The 17,786-nt window shown below is 41.0% G+C and overlaps 2 protein-coding genes across 5 annotated transcripts in view; both read left to right on the forward strand.

Annotated features, from left to right (window-relative positions):
* The window catches only part of ZNF285 (zinc finger protein 285), a 53,437-nt gene extending 42,554 nt beyond the window's left edge, over positions 1–10,883 (forward strand). For 3 of the 4 annotated variants that reach the window (XR_002149821.3, XR_002149819.3, XR_006590564.1), the window contains exon 3: positions 10,632–10,883. The gene's annotated coding sequence lies outside the window, so the exon portion shown is untranslated. Of the gene's footprint in view, positions 1–554; positions 732–10,631 lie in introns of those variants that run through there. The other variant, XR_002149820.3, reaches the window with a different exon arrangement.
* An 889-nt stretch (positions 10,884–11,772) lies between these two features.
* Positions 11,773–17,786, forward strand: part of ZNF112 (zinc finger protein 112) — a 33,765-nt gene continuing 27,751 nt past the window's right edge. The window contains exon 1 of the mRNA XM_003997732.6: positions 11,773–11,877. The gene's annotated coding sequence lies outside the window, so the exon portion shown is untranslated. The remainder of the gene's footprint in view (positions 11,878–17,786) is intronic.

A 17,786-nucleotide genomic window follows, 5' to 3' on the forward strand; every position in this document is an offset into this window, starting at 1 on the left:
AGAGGAGAGGTTATAACTGATACCACAGACATATGAAGGATCATAAGAAACTACTATGAACAATTATATGCCAACAAATTTGACAACTTAGAAGAAATAGATAAATCTCTAGAAACACATAACCTACCAAGGCTAAATCATGAGGAAATAGAAAATATGAACAGCCCAATTGCTAGTAAAGGAGATTGAATTGGGAATCAAAACTCTCCCAGCAAACAAAAATCCAGGAGTAGATGGCTTCACTGGTGAAGTATACCAAATATTTAAAGCATTAATACTTACCCTACTCAGACTTGCACAAAAAGAAACAGAAGATCAGGGAACTCTCCCAAATTCATTATAAAAGGCATTTTGTTCAAGGACAGGACTAAGAAGCTCGCATACTGCTCCGGAATCATGTGAAACACAAGCCACGTTCTAAGACGTGGCCAACCTTCCTCCCCAGGAAGGCAAAGTTCTTCCCACGGTTCCGGAAAGGTCAGTGTTAAGAGAGCGAGGCAGTCGGGAACTTCCGTTTACAGAAGGGCGTGGCTGTAACCAGAGTCTCCTTGGGAATTCTGGGAGCGCTGCGGGCAGTCGCTTCCGCTCCAGGAAAGTGCGGCTCTGGCAGGGTCTCCTCTGAGGGAGTTGAGCCCGCATTGGCGGCGATGCCTTTTCTCTTGGCCGGGGGTCAGCTGCGACAAACACGTCTTTGCCCTTCTGGAAGAGGAATCTGTAGGCAGTAGCGGAAGGTGGGTTTGGCCCCCATTTGAGTGAGCTTTCCAGGTTTATAGAGATTGCTCAGCGAGTAGCGGATCTCCTGTATTCTGTTTTCTCTGCAACTCTGCCACCTCCTTGAGTTCTCTATTTATCCCACCGTGATTAGGGTGGGGCTGATAACAGCCAATATTTATGGGGAGTTCCTGAGGACTCAGACAGTATTTCCAATTTTCTTGTGTTAACTTACTTCTTTCTCAGAACAACCCTATGATTATCCTCATTTTACAGATGGGTGATAATAGGCCAATAAGTGGCTGGGCCAGGGTTAAACCTCCGAAGCACGATTCCATGATTCCTTGTGATCTTGGGCAATACTCTGCTTCCATATCACATTAAGCCGTCATGAGGTTTAAATGAGATTAGATGAAAAGTGCTTGGAATCGTTCCTAGCACACCCTATGTGCCTTCTATGTTACAGAGTACAGTATAATTGTAGTGTGTGGGAAATTCAATCAGTTATATTAGGAAACAGAGAATATCATAATATTTTTAAGGCAGTAGTTCTCAAAATTAGGTGTTAGAATTACCTGGGAAATTTGGTAGAAGTATAAAAAAAAAATCCAAACCCTGTAATAGTTTCAGGAGACTGGACCTCTCTTCTTTCTTAGCTCTTTGGGTGATTCTGAGACCAAGTATGTGAATCGTGATCTTAAAGTACTCGCTTCCTCTGCACCCCCCCCCCACTTTTCTTTTTTAAAATTTAGTTCTTTTATATACCTGAAATGTTTGGATGTTCTGTATGATCACCATTGTTAAACATCTAATTGACACAGATTTGGTTATCATTTGAATTCAGAAATCTCCAGGGGGGCAGGAGATATTACAATGGACTTTATTGTTTTAAAAAACTAATCTGGTAAGTCTAAACTGCGCTTTCCCTGGCTAAGTGTGCTTGCAGAGACATTTACAAATCGTTCTCTTGATTTTTTTCTCTTTTAAATCTTTTTTTAATGTTTACTTTTGAGAGGGAGAGAGAGAGAGCATGATCGGGGAGGGGCAGAGAGAGAGAGAGGGAAACACAGACTCCAAAGCAGGCTCCAGGCTCTGAGCTGTCATCACAGAGCCTGACGAAGGGCTCAAATCCGGAAACTGGGAGATCATGACCTGAGCTGAACTTAGACACTAAACTGATGGAGCCACCCAGGCACTCCTGGATTTTTTTTCTCTTGAGCTTCAGGAGTATCTTATAATGAAGACAAACTATGAAAGCCTTATTCATAATAGCTAAAAAAAATATTAACAGATATCCACCCACTCTGATGTATTCATGCAATAGAACATCACTCTAGTAAAAGGATCAAATGACTGATACGTGCATCAACATGAATGGATTTGAAAAACACTATGCTCAAATAATTGTAATGCAAAAGAGTACTACTGTATGATTCCATATAATTGACATTCTAAAAATAATCTATAGTGAAAAAAATATCAAAACAGTGGTTGCTACTGGGGAAAGGGGTAGACATTGACTGGGAAGTCTCACGAGGGAATTTTCTGGGGTGATGTTAATGTCTTGTATCTTAATAGGACTCTGAATTGGATACATAAGTGATAGGATATCTGGGTGGAGAGCTAAGAAATAAATATTGCTGATTTTAGAACCTAGGCTGTGAGTATATGGGTGAACACTATAATTCTTCCAACTCTTCTCCACATTAAAGGGGCACCAGGGTGGCTCAGTTGGTTAAGCATCCGACTCTTGATCTCAGCTCACAGCTGGTGAGTTAGAGCCCTGTGTTGTGCTCTACACTGACAGCGAGGAGCCTGCTTGGCATTCTTTCTCTCCCTTTCTCTGTGCCCCTCCCCTGCTCGCTCGCTCTCTCTCTCTCTCTCTCTCTCTCTCTCTCTCTCTCTCTCAAAATGCATAAACATTACAATTTTTTCATGTAAAAATATTGGGGGAACATAGCTTTGAAAAGTTATGAGTATGGGGCGCCTGGGTGGCTCAGTTGGTTAAGTGTCCAACTTGGGTTCAGGTCATGACCTCGCAGTTTGTGAGTTCGAGCCTCGCGTTGGGCTCTGTGCTGACAGCTCGGAGCCTGGAGCCTGCTTCAGATTCTGTGTCTCCCTCTGTCTCTGCCCCTCCCCTGCTCATGCTCTGTCTCTGTCTCTCTCTCAAAAATAAACATTAAAACAATTTTTTAAAAGAAAAATTATGAGTAATTTTTGTTTTATATATAACACACACACACACATATATATACACACTCACACACACACACACAATCCCACACAATTTGACAGAAACACATACACATAAAAGGTGCACATTGATCACAGCATGACTACCAGTGGGGCAGGAGAGAATGAGAATGCGAGTGGTAGGGGATATAATTGAATAAGTAAATGTTATATTTAGTTTTACATTTTGTTCAGCATTTCTATGTAATTAAAATAGGAATAGGGTCTGTGGAAATTCTGTCCACATTGTTGCCAGAGACCTATAATTTTCCAGGAAGAGTCTGGAAGTGAATCACACCTGAATTTTGTGTGCCAAGTATATTGCACATGGACAGTACATTTTCTGACCATAGAAAGAACACAATCTTTTCATGTCAAAATCCTGTAGATATCATTATATTTTTTGAGTGCTTTTAATGTTGCAGAAAAGAATTCAAATGCATGGCTTATGTTTCATTCCTTTGAAACTGACTTGATTTTTAGCTTTACCTTGTATTTCAAAAATATCTCAAATGTTGACAAGCGCTTCTCCACACTCCCCTCCCCCTCTTCTCCCTCTTCCTCTCCCTCCTGCTCTTCTCCTATTTCTGTTCGTTACATTATTTAATATTGCTCACATGGAGAAATTTTGTTCATCCTCTCTTGATTGTTTACTTACTACAATCTGCTTCCTTCTGTAATCCTCTTTTTTTTCTAATTAGTTTCTAAGATACACCTAACTGATGTGTTTGTATTCATTATAGACATTCTCATTATCTTCAGGCTTTTCCGTTGAGTTCTGAAAACAAGTTTATGAAACGTTCTTTTCTGCCATATATTCATTTTCCTTTGAAGCCGATCTGATTAAAAAAATACTTTATTTTTTAGAGCAGTTTTAGGTTTACAGAAAAATTTTGGAGAAAGTACAGAGATTTACCATATACCTGCCTCCCCCCTCAAACACAGCTTTCCCTATTACTGACATCTTGCATTAGTGTGGCATGTTTGTTACAGTTGATGAGCCAATATTGATATATTATTATTAACTAAAGTTCGCGGTTTACTTTAGAGTTCACTCTTCGTGTTGTACAGTTCTGTGGGCTTGAAAATTGCATAATGTCAGAGGCGCCTGGGTAGCTCAGTTGGTGAAGCGTCCAACTTCGTCTCAGGTCACGATCTCACAGTTCGTGAGTTCGAGCCCCACGTTGGGCTCTGTGCCGACAGCTCAGAGCTTTGGGCCTGCTTTGGATTCTGTGTCTCCCTCTCTCTCTGCCCTTCCCCCGCTCATGCTCTGTCTCTCAAAAATAAATACATGTTTAAAACATTTTTTAAAAATGCATTATGTCCTGTATCCACCATACAGTATCATACAGAATAGTTTCATTGACCAAAAATAGCAGTCTGTTCAACTGATTAGCCCTCCCTTCCCCTAAACCCCTGGCAACTACTGGTATTTTTACTGTCTATACAGTTGGAATTCTATGGTATATAGTTCTTTCAAACTGGCTTCTTTCACTTAGCAATGTGCATTTAATGTTATTCCATGTCTTTTTATAACTTGATAGTTAATTTTTTTATTGCTGAATAATGCTCCATTGTACGGATGTACCATACATCCATATATCATTGATTTTTATGCATGCGAAAAATCACTCATATTCAGAATAATGCCCCAATCATAAATATACATGTGAAAGTATAAACAGAAAATGGACAGCTACATAATCACCACTCACACCAAGAAATGAAGCACCCCAGAAGAAGCTCCACTCTTTTTTTTTTTTCAACTTTTTTTTTTTTTTTTTTAATTTTTGGGACAGAGAGAGACAGAGCATGAATGGGGGAGGGGCAGAGAGAGAGGGAGACACAGAATCGGAAAGAGGCTCCAGGCTCCGAGCCATCAGCCCAGAGCCCGTCGCGGGGCTCAAACTCACGGACCGCGAGATCGTGACCTGGCTGAAGTCGGACGCTTAACCGACTGCGCCACCCAGGCGCCCCTAGAAGCTCCACTCTTACCCACAGCACCGTGATGCTTCCTTCTCTATCATAAGTAACCAATTACCCTAATTTTTATAGACTCCTTTGATTTTCTTTATGTTTTTACTACAAAAGTGTCCATCCTGAGTAGTATAGTTCAATTTTGACTGTCTTATGAATTTTGTATAAACGGAATCATACCACACCGCCTATTTTCTGCCTAGCTCTTTTGTTCAACATCATATTTATGAGATTCACCCATGGTGTCGCATATAGCTAAAGTTCGTTCAATATCCTTGCTGTGTCCTGCTCCGTTGTGAAAACATTTATTCATTCTATCATGGATAAACATTTGGAGTATTTCTAGCATATCACTATTATGGATGATACTGCAATGAAAATTCGTATACACGTCTTTTTGGTAAACACACACACACAGTACTTACGGGTATATATCTTGAGTAGATTGGAAGTTTCATAAGAAATACTTCAAATTTGGCTCTATAGTCCACCAGCATGAGATTTTTGCTTATTGCTTGAGGTAGAGATCATTATTCCCCCCTCGACACCACCCAGTTTAAATTTTTTTTTCAACGTTTTTTATTTATTTTTGGGACAGAGAGAGACAGAGCATGAACGGGGGAGGGGCAGAGAGAGAGAGACACAGAATCCGAAGCAGGCTCCAGGCTCTGAGCCATCAGCCCAGAGCCCGACGCGGGGCTCGAACTCACGGACCACGAGATCGTGACCTGGCTGAAGTCGGACGCTTAACCGACTGTGCCACCCAGGCGCCCCACGACACCACCCAGTTTAACTCAGCACCATGTATGGAATACCCTCCTTGTTACCACAGCTCTGCAGTGCCACCTTTGTTGCAAGCCTGAAGTCAACATGTGCTCTTGTGCATAGAAAATCCAAAGGATCTAGTATAAATTATCACAGTTAATCAGACAAGCTGGCAAGATTGAAGAATAAAGGGGCAAAAGCAACATTTAGTAGAAGTGGTTAGGGTAAGAATCATTATCTTATTGCCAGTCTCATAGCAAATGTTTTCAACTCTTCACATTGCTTTCCATGTTCGCTGTAATTTATTGCCAGTTTCCTAAATTTTCTCATCACGAATGGATGATTAATTTATCAACCTCTCTGTTTTTTGCATTCCTGGTAAGTCTGCTAGGCATGATGTGTTATCTTTTTATAAACTGTTGAATAAGTTATGGCATAGAATTTTTACATGTGTGCTTACGATGAGATAGGCCTACCATTTTCCATTCTAATAAAGACTGCAACAGATTTTGATCAGTGTTGGTTGGGAATTAGTTGAAAGTGTTTCCTATTTTGTTACTCTCAGGAAGAATTCTTTTTTTTTTTCTTTTTTCTTTTTAAATTTAGACCCAAGTTCGTTAACATACAGTGTAGTATTGGTTTCAGAAGTAGAATTTAGTGATTCATCACTTACATGTAACACCCAGTGCTCATCCCAAGTGCCTTCCTTAATGCCCATCACCCATTTAGCCCATCCCACCCCTCCATTAACCCTCAGTTTGTTGTCTATATATAAGAGTTTCTTGTGCTTTGCCTCCCTCTCTGTTTTCATCTTATTTTTCCTTCTCTTTCCCTATGTTCATCTGTTTTGTTTCTTAAATTCCACATATGAATGAAATCATATGATATTTGCCTTTCCCTGATTGACTTATTTCACTGAGCATAATACAGTCTAGTTCCGTCCACATTGTTGCAAATGGCAAAATTCCATCCACATTGTTGCAAAAAAAAAAAAAAAAAGATTTCATTCTTTTTGATTGCTGAGTAATATTCCATTGTATTCTAAGATAAGCATGGGTTCTTCCTTAAATGTTTGATAGAGTTCACTGATGACACTGTCTCAGACTAGAGAATTCCTTTGTGGATTTTTAATAAATTCCATTTCAAGTACTAGTTCTATTCAGAGTTGTGATAACTTCTTGTGTCTGTTTTGGCGTGTGTTTTAAATTCTCTAGAAATTTATTCACTTAAGTTCTCAGTTTCATTGGCATTAAGTTCCCCAGAGTATCCCTTCATGTCCATAAGAATGTATAGTGATGTTTCCTTTTTCATTCATTTCCTTGGTAATTTGTGATTTCTAACTGTTTTAATAATAAATCTTCACATGGATTTGTCAATGTTTTTGTTCTCATTTCAAAGAATAACCTTTTTAGTCCTCTTGTACTATGTTTGTGTTCTATTTTATGTATCTGTTCTCATTTAAAACATTTTTTTTTAGATGTTTATTTTTGAGAGAGACAGAGACAGAATGCGAGTGGGTTAGGGGCAGAGAGAGAGGGAGACACAGAATCCGAAACAGGCTCCAGGCTCTGAGCTGTCAGCACAGAGCCCGACGTGGGGCTCGAACTCACGGACCGCGAGATCATGACCTGAGCCGAAGTCGGACGCTCAACCGACTGAGCCACCCAGGCGCCCCAAGAACAGAGGATTCTAAGGCGTGGTGCAGGTAACCAGCACAGCAATCAGCAACGACCCCCAGGTCTGGGGTAACAAAGTGAAGAGACAGGGACTATTAAAACTGACAAGCTTGGAGGAAGGTCCTGATATCTTGAAACTCAAACCGCCAAGGTGGGAGGAGTGTTCAGCTGGCTCTGGTTCCCGAGCTCAGACGGAGGAAGAGTGCTGCAGTTCTAGGACTGAGACCTCTGAGGAGCAGGATGTGAGAGGCTGTTTGATAGTGTCTGCGAGGAGCCATGAAACTGGTTTTCAGGTGTTGGAAAAGGTGCAAATTAGAGTGAGCAGCTGCTACTAGAAGGCAGTGCTGTTCCTGGAAGCCCAGAGGAAGTAGCAAGTCTCTTCCTTCTCCAGCTTTGCAGTCTCCTTCTGTCGGCAGAGACTAACACGGAACCAGATGTCAAAGCAGAAGGATAGGCTGCAAAGCCTCCATCCCAGCGCCATAAAACGGGGTAAAGAAGGGTGGTTTGGGAGATGAGGGACAGTACTATATTAGAACACACATGGGAGTTTAAAAATCATCCTTTTTTGTTATTGAGTTCTGGCTGAAGTTCACTACATTCAGAAAGCACATCCGGTATTATCTCAGCATTGTGAAATTTGTTGCTATTCCTTTAGGGCCCGTCATGTGATCCCTTTTGTAAATATTTTATGTGTGCTTGAAAAGACGTGTATTTTGGAGCGTTTGCCAGAACCTTTTGTTCCCCTTACTCTCAAATGGGTGTCAAAAATGCTGCGGACCTTCCAGGCTTTTCAGCTATCACCCCACGAGAAAAGTCACCACAAGCGCATGACTCCCTCACTTTCTCTGAATTTTAGCCCACGAATTCTCCATCATCTTGTCTTTCGAAGCCTCTTGACAGCTTTAAAAATGTATCTAGGGGCGCCTGGGTGGCTCAGTTGGTTGAGCGTCCAACTTTGGCTCGGGTCATGATCTCACAGTCCGTGGGTTCAAGCCCCACATCGGGCTCTGTGCTGACGGCTCAGAGCCTGGACCCTGCTTCAGAGTCTGTCTCCCCCTCTCTCTGCCCCTCCCCTGCTCACGCTCTGTGTCTGTCTCTCAATAATAAATGAACGTTAAAAAAAATTCAATAAAAAATGTTATCTACCCATCATCTGCCAGAAATTTATTCAAATGATCTGTTTTATTATTACAGGGAGTGGAAGTATATTAAAAATTTGTCTATTGCATTTTAAAATGTCCCTGTCGTTTTATCCAGAAAATTCACCTATTATCAGATTGATCCTCCTTAATATACAAACTATTAGGTATTTTTTAAAACATTGTCTTTTGGGAGGGGTTGTTAAATTAGGAATTACATGGTATTATTTCTTTTTTTAATCTTCCAAGTTTTTATTTAAACGCCGGTTAGTTGGGGCGCCTGGGTGGCTCAGTCGGTTAAGCGTTCGACTTCGGCTCAGGTCATGATCTCGCGGTCTGTGAGTTTGAGCCCTGCGTCGGGCTCTGTGCTGACAGCTTGGAGCCTGGAGCCTGTTTCAGATTCTGTGTCTCCCTCTCTCTCTGACCCTCCCCCATTCATGCTCTGTCTCTCTCTGTCTCAAAAATAAATAAATGTTAAAAAAAAAAAACACGTTAGTTAACATACAGTGTAATATTAGCTTCAGGTATAGGATTTAGTGATTAATCACTTACATACAACACCCAGTGCTCATCACAAGTGCCCTCCTTAATACCCATCACCCATTGAACCCATCCCCCACCTACCTCCCCTTTAGTAGCCGTCAGTTTGTTGTCTATAGTTAAGAATCTGTTTTACGGTTTGCCTTTCTCTTTTCCCATGTTCATCTGTTCTGTTTCTTAAATTCCACGTATGAGTGAAATCATATAGTATCTGTCTTTCTCTGACTGGCTTATTTCGCTTAGCATAATACACTCTAGCTCCACGTTATTACAAATGGCAAGATTTCATTCTTTTTGATGGCTGAGTTATATTCCATTGTATGTATATGCCACAACGTCTTTATCCACTCCACAGTTGATGGACATTTGAGCTCTTTGCATAACTTGTCTGTTGTTGATAGTGCTGCTATAAATATTGGGGTGTATGTATCCCTTTGAATCGGTATTTTTGTATCCTTTGGGTAAACATCTAGTAGGGCAATTGCTGGATTACAGGGTAGTTCTATTTCTAACTTTTTTTTAGGAACCTCCATACCGTTTTCCAGAGTGGCTGCACCAGTTTATATTCCCACCCACATTGTAAGAGGGTTCCTCTCTCCGCATCCTCACCAACACCTGTTGTTTCCTGTGTTGTTAATTCGGTACCCCGTATGATTTCTTACATTGATTCTGGTCCTTTTGAACCACGGACCATTTTCACATAACGGATGTGATGAGAGGAAAAAAAAAAAAAAACTCTCTAAAGGCCTGAGATATAAGGGAAGCCATTTTAGATTTCTATGTAAGTCAGCTTGATTGTACATAAACTTTGTCTAAACCAAAAGCCTGATTTATGGCCCACCAAGCATACATTGTGCACCTGCTCTGTAAATGAGTAGCCTAACGGAAAACCATCTTGTCCTTAAGATAGCCAGCAGTGCTCCTTCTCCCTGCATTCCTTGATGTTAAAACTTGTGACTCCTGCATACATGTTAATCTATAACCTGTTGAGCTTTTATAAGATGTAAAAAAAGGGATACGATCCTTTGAAAACTGTTCATTCTCCAGAACACATTCTTCCCTGTGAAGAGTGTTTCCCGGGCAGCTGTCCTAACTTGGGCTTAAACAAAACTCTCTTTCTTGCTTATACAGATTGTAAAAGGTGTCTTCATTTGGTATCTACACCTGTCCTGTCGTTTTTCCTTCACTCCTCAGTGACAGTACTTGCCCAACACTTGAGATAGTTTCAGTCGGACATTGTATTTGACCTCATTCAGCTGTTTTTCAGCACCACACTGTACTTATTATTGCCAAAAATCTAGGCCTTAACTTATACTTTACAGAAAACGTTGGCATCAGGACAACACATGCCAGAAGAGTCATTAGACAAATCCAGAATGTGAGCAATCCTACATGCCAACCGAGTTACTTATTTCAGCAGGTCAAGGGCACACACAAAAGGAGAAGGGGAGCTGTTCTAGATTATAAGAGGCTCAAGTGACATAGCATTGAATACAATTAATATTCCAGCATAAAGGAAAACGATAATATATTTATTCCCCAGGAGAAACCTGAGCAACCAAACTTTTTCTTCTCTTTTCTCTCTTTGCAGATTTTTCTGGATTAAGCCATTATTTCATCTCCTGTCCTCCCTGAATCACGTCCTCCATAAGACAACTTAAAAGTTTTTATGTCTAGAGCAGGGAGAAGATCAGTGATGTGATACTAGAAGCTTAAAGAAGAAAAATACTTCAAGATTTTATAAAGGTTTCCAACGTTTGCCTCTGTCAGCATAGCTCCTCCCATTTGCCTTATGACTCACGTTTCATAATCAGCAATTAAAGCCAAGGAAATGTGGAAAACATTTGTTGCTTCTGCTTTATGGCCTGATCGATCAATGGTTGCATCTGCTTCTTGTGGATTCTTGGCATCCACGTCCGTTCTTGTGGATCTTGCGATGAACACTTCAGGGTAGGTAGCACTGTCGGTTCTAGACGCATGCACGCCCATATAGACTAAAAAAGGCAATCCAGCCAAAGTAAGGCTGAGACTCTATTTGTCAAATTCAATACTCTGTATAGGTCAGCCCAATGTCCTTTTAGTATCTGCATTCCGCTCCCCACCCCCACCCCGAGCCCGCCATCACTTCCTTTCCATAATCCCCTCCCCTCTACTCTTTTCTCCAGTTCACTCGTCTCTAGGAGGTAGCTTCTTAGAACAGCTCCATATAGTTTGCTTTGGTTGAGTTTTTTCTTAGTTTTTGTCACTTAGTTTGGAAGAAAAAAAATTTTTCAAGAAAACGACGGGGGAGGGGGCGGCCAAGCTCCACTAACGGTATAGAATTAATTCGTACTGACTATCCAAAAGAGAATACCGCCTGTCCAAATACTGGCTATCCCAAAGAGAGAGGAGAGCCTTGAGGAAAGGCCACTCCGCAGGAGGTTCCGGGATTTGCACTCCACCGATGCACAAGGTCAGACGCATCACGCTCCCGAAAGACGCCTCGCTTGCATGGTTGGCTGGAGAGAATACAGAAGCACATCAAGGAGTTCTGTACCTGTGGCAGCATTTCGGGGTTACGGAACTCGCTCCGACCCGCAGGCTCCGAAACACAATCCAGCCTCTCGCTGGGACAGCCGACGCTTCCACCCTAGGAAGGCGACGAGGTGGCCTGGGAATTCTGGGAAGTGTAGTCCCGGAACTCAGTGAGGCTGGATAACTTCCGCCGCAGGCGGCCAAGGCGGCGTCCCTGCTCCCGCCGGGAATTCTGGGAAGCGTAGTCCAGGGGGGGGTTTCTGTAGGCAGAGTCGCTTCCGCTCCAGGTACGCGAGGCCGCGGCCTTCGTTCCTCCGCGAAAGGTGAGCCCCTGCCTCCCCGGGGGCCCTCCCCGCGGCCGCACTGACCTGGCTTCCCATTGCCTTGGCCCACGGTGACCAGGCTCTGGACGCTGGGGAAGAGAAGCCGCCTGCGGCCAAGGGCGGGGTTGGTGTTCCCTTTGAATGAGCTCTGTGGATTGCGGGGCGGTGGGCGCATCCCCGGCTCGGGGCCGGGCCAGGCTCCCACCTCGCCGGGCGTGAGGGTCTCCTCCTGGCTCTGCGCCTCCCCGCCCTTTCCCCGACCACCAGCCAATGCTGCCGCATCCCGGCGGTGGCATATTCGGAGAATTTCTGTGCGTCTCTGCCTCTCTTTCCTCTTCTTCAAGTGGATATTAGGGGCTACCTAATAGAGTTATTTTGCGAGTTAAGGGAGGATGGAGAAGTGGAGGACTTAGAGCCTGGCTTGGGGTTTAAAAAAAAAAAAAAAGTCCCCTGTTAGCAGTACCTTTTAATTTCTCAGTCCCCTGAAAGCTTCTGTGAACCTGGGATGGGGGTCAGAGTTCCGGCTCCTGGCCTTTCTCAGATCCCTGAAGAAAGCGAAGCTGCACCCAGATTCCTAATTGTTGTTGTTGTTGTTGTTTTTAATCTAAATGTAGGTTTTTGTAGGGGTTATTCCCGGATGTTGTCTGCACTGTCCACTGTAATGTACATGGGAATTTTGATGAAGTTGTGATTTCTCTGAGCCTCCTTTCCTTCCCCAGCCTGGACATCGTTGAAAAAGGCTGCTGGGAGGGGGGAATGGCGCTTTGGCTCCTGGAAGAAGAGCCTCACCTGAGTAGGACTTAGCATCTTTCTTCCTCTTAGGTTATCTCCTCTCAGGGGAGAAGATGTTTCCTTTACGCATCTGCAAATTCTACCAGGAACATGCCCTGACTTTTGTTTAAATACAGGAAGGGATGGGGGAGTACTTGGGCACGAGTAATAAGGATTGTACTTACTTTTTTAAAAGTTTTTATTTATATTCCAGTTCGTTAACATACAGTGTAATACTAGTTTCAGGTGTACAATGTAGTGATTTGACATCCAACACCTGATGGTCATCACAAGTGCCCTCCTTGGGGGCGGCTTGGTGGTTCTGTCGGTTGAGCGTCTGACCCTTGGTTGCCGCTCAGGTCATGATCCCAGGGTGGTGGGATCCAGCCTGTCTCGGGCTCTGAGCTGTGCTTGGAGCCTGCTTGAGATTCTCACTCTCTCTGTCTCTCTCTCTCTGTCTCTCTGCTCCCCCTGACCCCCAAAAAAAGAAAGGGAGGGAGGGAGGGAGGGAGGGAGGGAGGAAGGAAGGAAGGAAGGAAGGAAGGAAGGAAGGAAGGAAGGAAGGAAGGAAGGAAGCGTTAAAAAAACACAAGTGCCCTCCTTAATCCCCACCTCTTATTACCCATCCCTCCACTACCTCCATTCTAGTAACCATCAGTTTGTTCTCTATAGTTGAGAGTCTGTTTCTTGGTTTGCCTCTCTCTTTTCCTTTGCTTGTGTCTTAAACTCCACACAGGAGTGAAATAACATAGTATTTGCCTTTCTGTGACTAACTTGCTTCACTTAGTGTAAGACTCTAACTGCACTCATGTCGTTGCAAATGGCAAGATTTTATTCCTTTTTTATGGTTGAGTAATATTCCATCGTGTGTACATATACTGCATCTTCCTTATCCATTCATCAGTCGAGGGGTTTCCACGATTTGGTTGTTGTAGATAATGGTACTGTAAACATCGGGGTGCATGTATCCCTTCGAATCAGTATTTTTATATCCTTTGGGTAAATACGTAGACGTGCAATTGCTGGGTCGTGGGGTAGTTCTATTTAGAACTTTTTGAGGAACTTCCTTACATTTTGTACCTTGGATGCACCAGTCTGTATTCCCGCCAACAGTGTAAGGGGGTTCCCTTTTCTTCATATCTTCGCCAACAATTGTTGTTTCTTCTGCCGTTGATTTTAGCCATTTTGATAGATGGGAGGTGGTATCTCATTGTGGTTTTGATTTGCATTTCCCTGATGATAAGTGTTGTTGAGCCTCTTTCCGTGTGTCTGTTGGCCATCTGACTGCCTTATTTGGAGACTTGTATGCTCATGTCTTCGACCCATCTCTTAACTGCATTATTTGTCGTTGGGGGTTGATTTGTAGAAGTTCTTCATTTATTTTGGATATTAACCCTTTATCAGATACGTAATTTGCAAATATCTTCTACCATCCTATAGGTTGCCTTTTAGTTTTGTTGATTGTTTTCTTTGCTGCACAGAGCTTTTTATTTTGATGTAATCCCAGTAGTTTATTTTTTGCTTTTGTTTCCTTTACCTTAGGAGACCTGTCTAGGAAGAAGTCGCTACAGCCACTATCAAAGAGGTTACTGCCTGTGTTCTCCTCTAGGATTTTGATGCTTTCCTCTCTCACATTTAGGTCTTTCATCCATCTTGGATTTGTTTTTGTGTATGATGTAAGAAAGTGGTTCCGTTTCATTCTTTTGCATGTTGCTGTCCAGTTTTCCCAATGTGATTTGTTGAAAAGATCGTCTTTTTCCCACTGGATATGCTTTCCTGCTTTGCCTAAGGTGAATTGACCCTATAATTGTGGGTCCATTTTTGGGTTTTCTGTTCTGTTCCATTGATCTTGGTGTCTGTTTTTGTGCCAGTACCATACTGTTTTGATTACTGCAGCTTTGTAATTTAACTTGAAGTCCGGAATTCTGATGCTTCCATCTTTGCTTTTCTTTTTCAAGGTTGCTTTGTCTACTCAGCGTCTTTTGTGGTTCCATATACATTTTAGGATTGTTTGTTCTAGCTCTGTGAAAAATGTTGGTGGTGTTTTGCTAGGGATTGCCTTAAATGTGTAGATTGCTTTGGGTACTTTGACATTTTAACAGTATTTGTTCTTCCAACCTATGAGCATGGAAAGTCTTTCCATTTCTTTGTGTCCTCATCAATTTCTTTCATCAGTGTTTTCTAGTTTTCAGAGTACAGGTCTTTCACCTCTTTGGTTATGTTTATTCCTAGGTATCTTATTATTTTTGGTGCACTTGTAAATGAGGTTGATTCCCGCTGCTTCATTATTGGCGTATAGAATCCAGCAGATTCTGTTTTTTTGAATCCGGTGACTTTACTGAATTTGTTTATCGGTTGTAGCAGTTTTTTGGTGGATTTTTTTTTTGGATTTCCTATATAGAGTATCGTGTCATCTGCAAATAGTGAAAATAGTATCATGTCATCTGCAAATAGTGAAAGTTTGACTTCTTCCTTGCCGATTTGGATGCCTTTTACTTCTTTCTGTTGTCTGATTGTTGAGGTTAGGACTTCCAGTACTATGTTAAATAACAATGGTGAGAGTGGACATCCCTGTCTTGTTCCTGACCATAGAGGAAAAGCTCTCAACTTTTCCTCATTGAGGATGATATTAGCTGTGGGCTTTTTGTATATGCCCTTTATTATATTGAGGTGTTCCCTCTAAACCTATTTTTTTCAGGTTTTTTTTTTTTTAATTAAGAATGGATATTGTACTTTGTCAAATGCTTTTTCTGCGTCTATTGAAAGGGTTGTATGGTTCTTATCTTTTCTTGTATTAATGCGGTATATCACATTGATTTGTGACTATTGAATCACCCTTGGAGCCCAGGAATAAATTCCACTTGATTATGGTGAATGATTCTTTTAATGTACTATTGGATCCGATTTGCTAGTGTTTTATTGAGAATTTTCACATCCATGTTCATCAGGGATGTAGTTTTCTTTTTTAGTGGAGTCTTTTGTCTGGTTTTGGTATAGGGTAATGTTGTCCTCATAGAATGAATTTGGAAGTTTCCCTTCCTTTTTAATTTTTTGAAATAGTTTGAGAAGAATAGATATTACCTCTTCTTTAAATGTATGGTAGGATTCCCCTGTGAAGCCATCTGGCCCTGGACTTTTGTTTGTGGGGAGATTTTTGATTGCTGATTTAATTTCTTTGCTGGTTATTGGTGTGTTCAAGTTTTTATTTCTTCCTGTTTCAGTTTTGGTAGTTTATATGTTTCTAGGAATTTATCCATTTCTTCCCGATTGTCCAGTTTGTTGGCATATACTTTGTCATAATATTCTCTTATAATTGTTTGTATTTCTGTGGTATTGGTTGATATTTCTCCTCTCTCATTTGTGATTTTATTTATTTGGGTCCTTTCCCTTTCCTTTTTGATAAGTCTGGCTGGAGGTTTATTCAATTTTATTTTTTCAAAGAACTAGCTCCTGGTTTCATTGATTTGTTCTATTGGTTTTTTTGTTTTGTTTTGTTTTTTGTTTTTAGTTTCTATATCATTTATTTCTGCTTTAATCTTTGTTCTTTCTGCTAGCTTTAGGCTTCATTTGTTGTTCTTTTTCTAGCTCCTTTAGATGTAAGGTTAGGTTGTTTATTTGAGATTTTTCTCTTTTTTTTTTTTCCTTTCTTCTTGATGTAGGCCTCTATTGCTATATACTTCCCCCTTACGACCACTTTTGTTGCATCCCAGAGGTTTTGAACTGTCGTGTTTTCATTTTCATTTGTTTCCGTGGATTTTTTTTTCTTTAACTTCTTCTTTATTTTCTTGTTGACCCTTTCATTGTTAAGTAGCATGTTATTTAACCTATATGTACTTGTGGCCTTTCCAGACTTTTTCTTGTGATTGATTTCAAGTTTCATAGTGTTGTGTCAGAAAATATGCGTGGTATGATCTCAGTCTTTTTATATTTGTTGAGGGCTGATTTGTGACCTAATATGTGATCTAGTCAGGGGAACATTCTGTGTGCACTTGTAAAGAATGTGTATTCTGCTGTTTTAGGATGGAATGTTTGGAAAATATCCGTTAAGCCCATCTGGTCCAATGTGTCATTCACAGCCATTGTTTCCTTGTTGATTTTTGCTTAGATGATCTATGCATTGATGTAAGTGGGCTGTTAAAGTCCCCAACTATTGTATTATTATCAATTAATTCCTTTATGTTTGTTATTAATTGTTTTATATATTTGGGAGCTGTCATGTTGGGGCATAAATATTTACAATTGTTATATCTTCTTACTGGATTGTCCCCTTTATTATAGGGCCCTTCTTTGTCTCTTGTTACAGTCTTTGTTTTAAAGTCAGTTTGTCTGATGTACATATTGCTACTTTGGCTTTCTTTTGACATCTATTTGCATGGTAAATGTTTCTCCATCCCCTCACTTTCAATCTACAGGTGTCATTAGGTCTAAAATGAATCTCTTGTAGGCAGCATATGTAGGGGGTCTTTTTTTCCCCCTATTCTGACACCCTATGTTTTTTGATTGGAGCGTTTAGTCCATTTACATTCAAAGTAATTATGATAGATATGTATTTATTGCCATTTTATTACTTGTTTTATGGTTGTTTCTAGAGATTTTCTCTGATCCTTTCTTGTCTTTTTCTCTTTCATGTTTTGCTTATTTTCCTTAGTGATACATTTGGATTTCTTTCTCTTTATTCTTTGCATATTTATCAGTGGTTTTTGATAATATGGTCACTATTAGGTTGGTATATAACCTCTTCTGCATATAGCAATCTATATTAACTTGATGGTCATTTAAGTTTGAACCTATTCTTTTCTCCTTTCCTCCCCACATTTTTATATTTGTCATCATATTTTATATTTGTGTGTGTGTAAGAGAGAAAGAGAGTTCCTTGACTGAGTTTTTACATAAATATTCATTTTTACTGCTTTTGTTTTTCTTGCCTTCGTACTTTCACTTTTGGTCTCTCCTTTCCATTCAGAGTTCCCTTTAATATTTCTTGCAGGATTGGTTTAGTCCTCGTGAACTCCTTTGGTTTGTCTGGGAAACTCTTTCTCATTCTATTCTGAATGATAGCCTTGCTAGATAGAGTATATTTGGCAGCAAAATTTTTGAATTGAGCATTTTGAAAATATCATGCCACCCCCTTCTGGCCT

The sequence above is a fragment of the Felis catus genome, chromosome E2, assembly GCF_018350175.1.
Source record: "Felis catus isolate Fca126 chromosome E2, F.catus_Fca126_mat1.0, whole genome shotgun sequence".
NCBI classification, from domain to species: Eukaryota; Metazoa; Chordata; class Mammalia; order Carnivora; family Felidae; genus Felis; species Felis catus.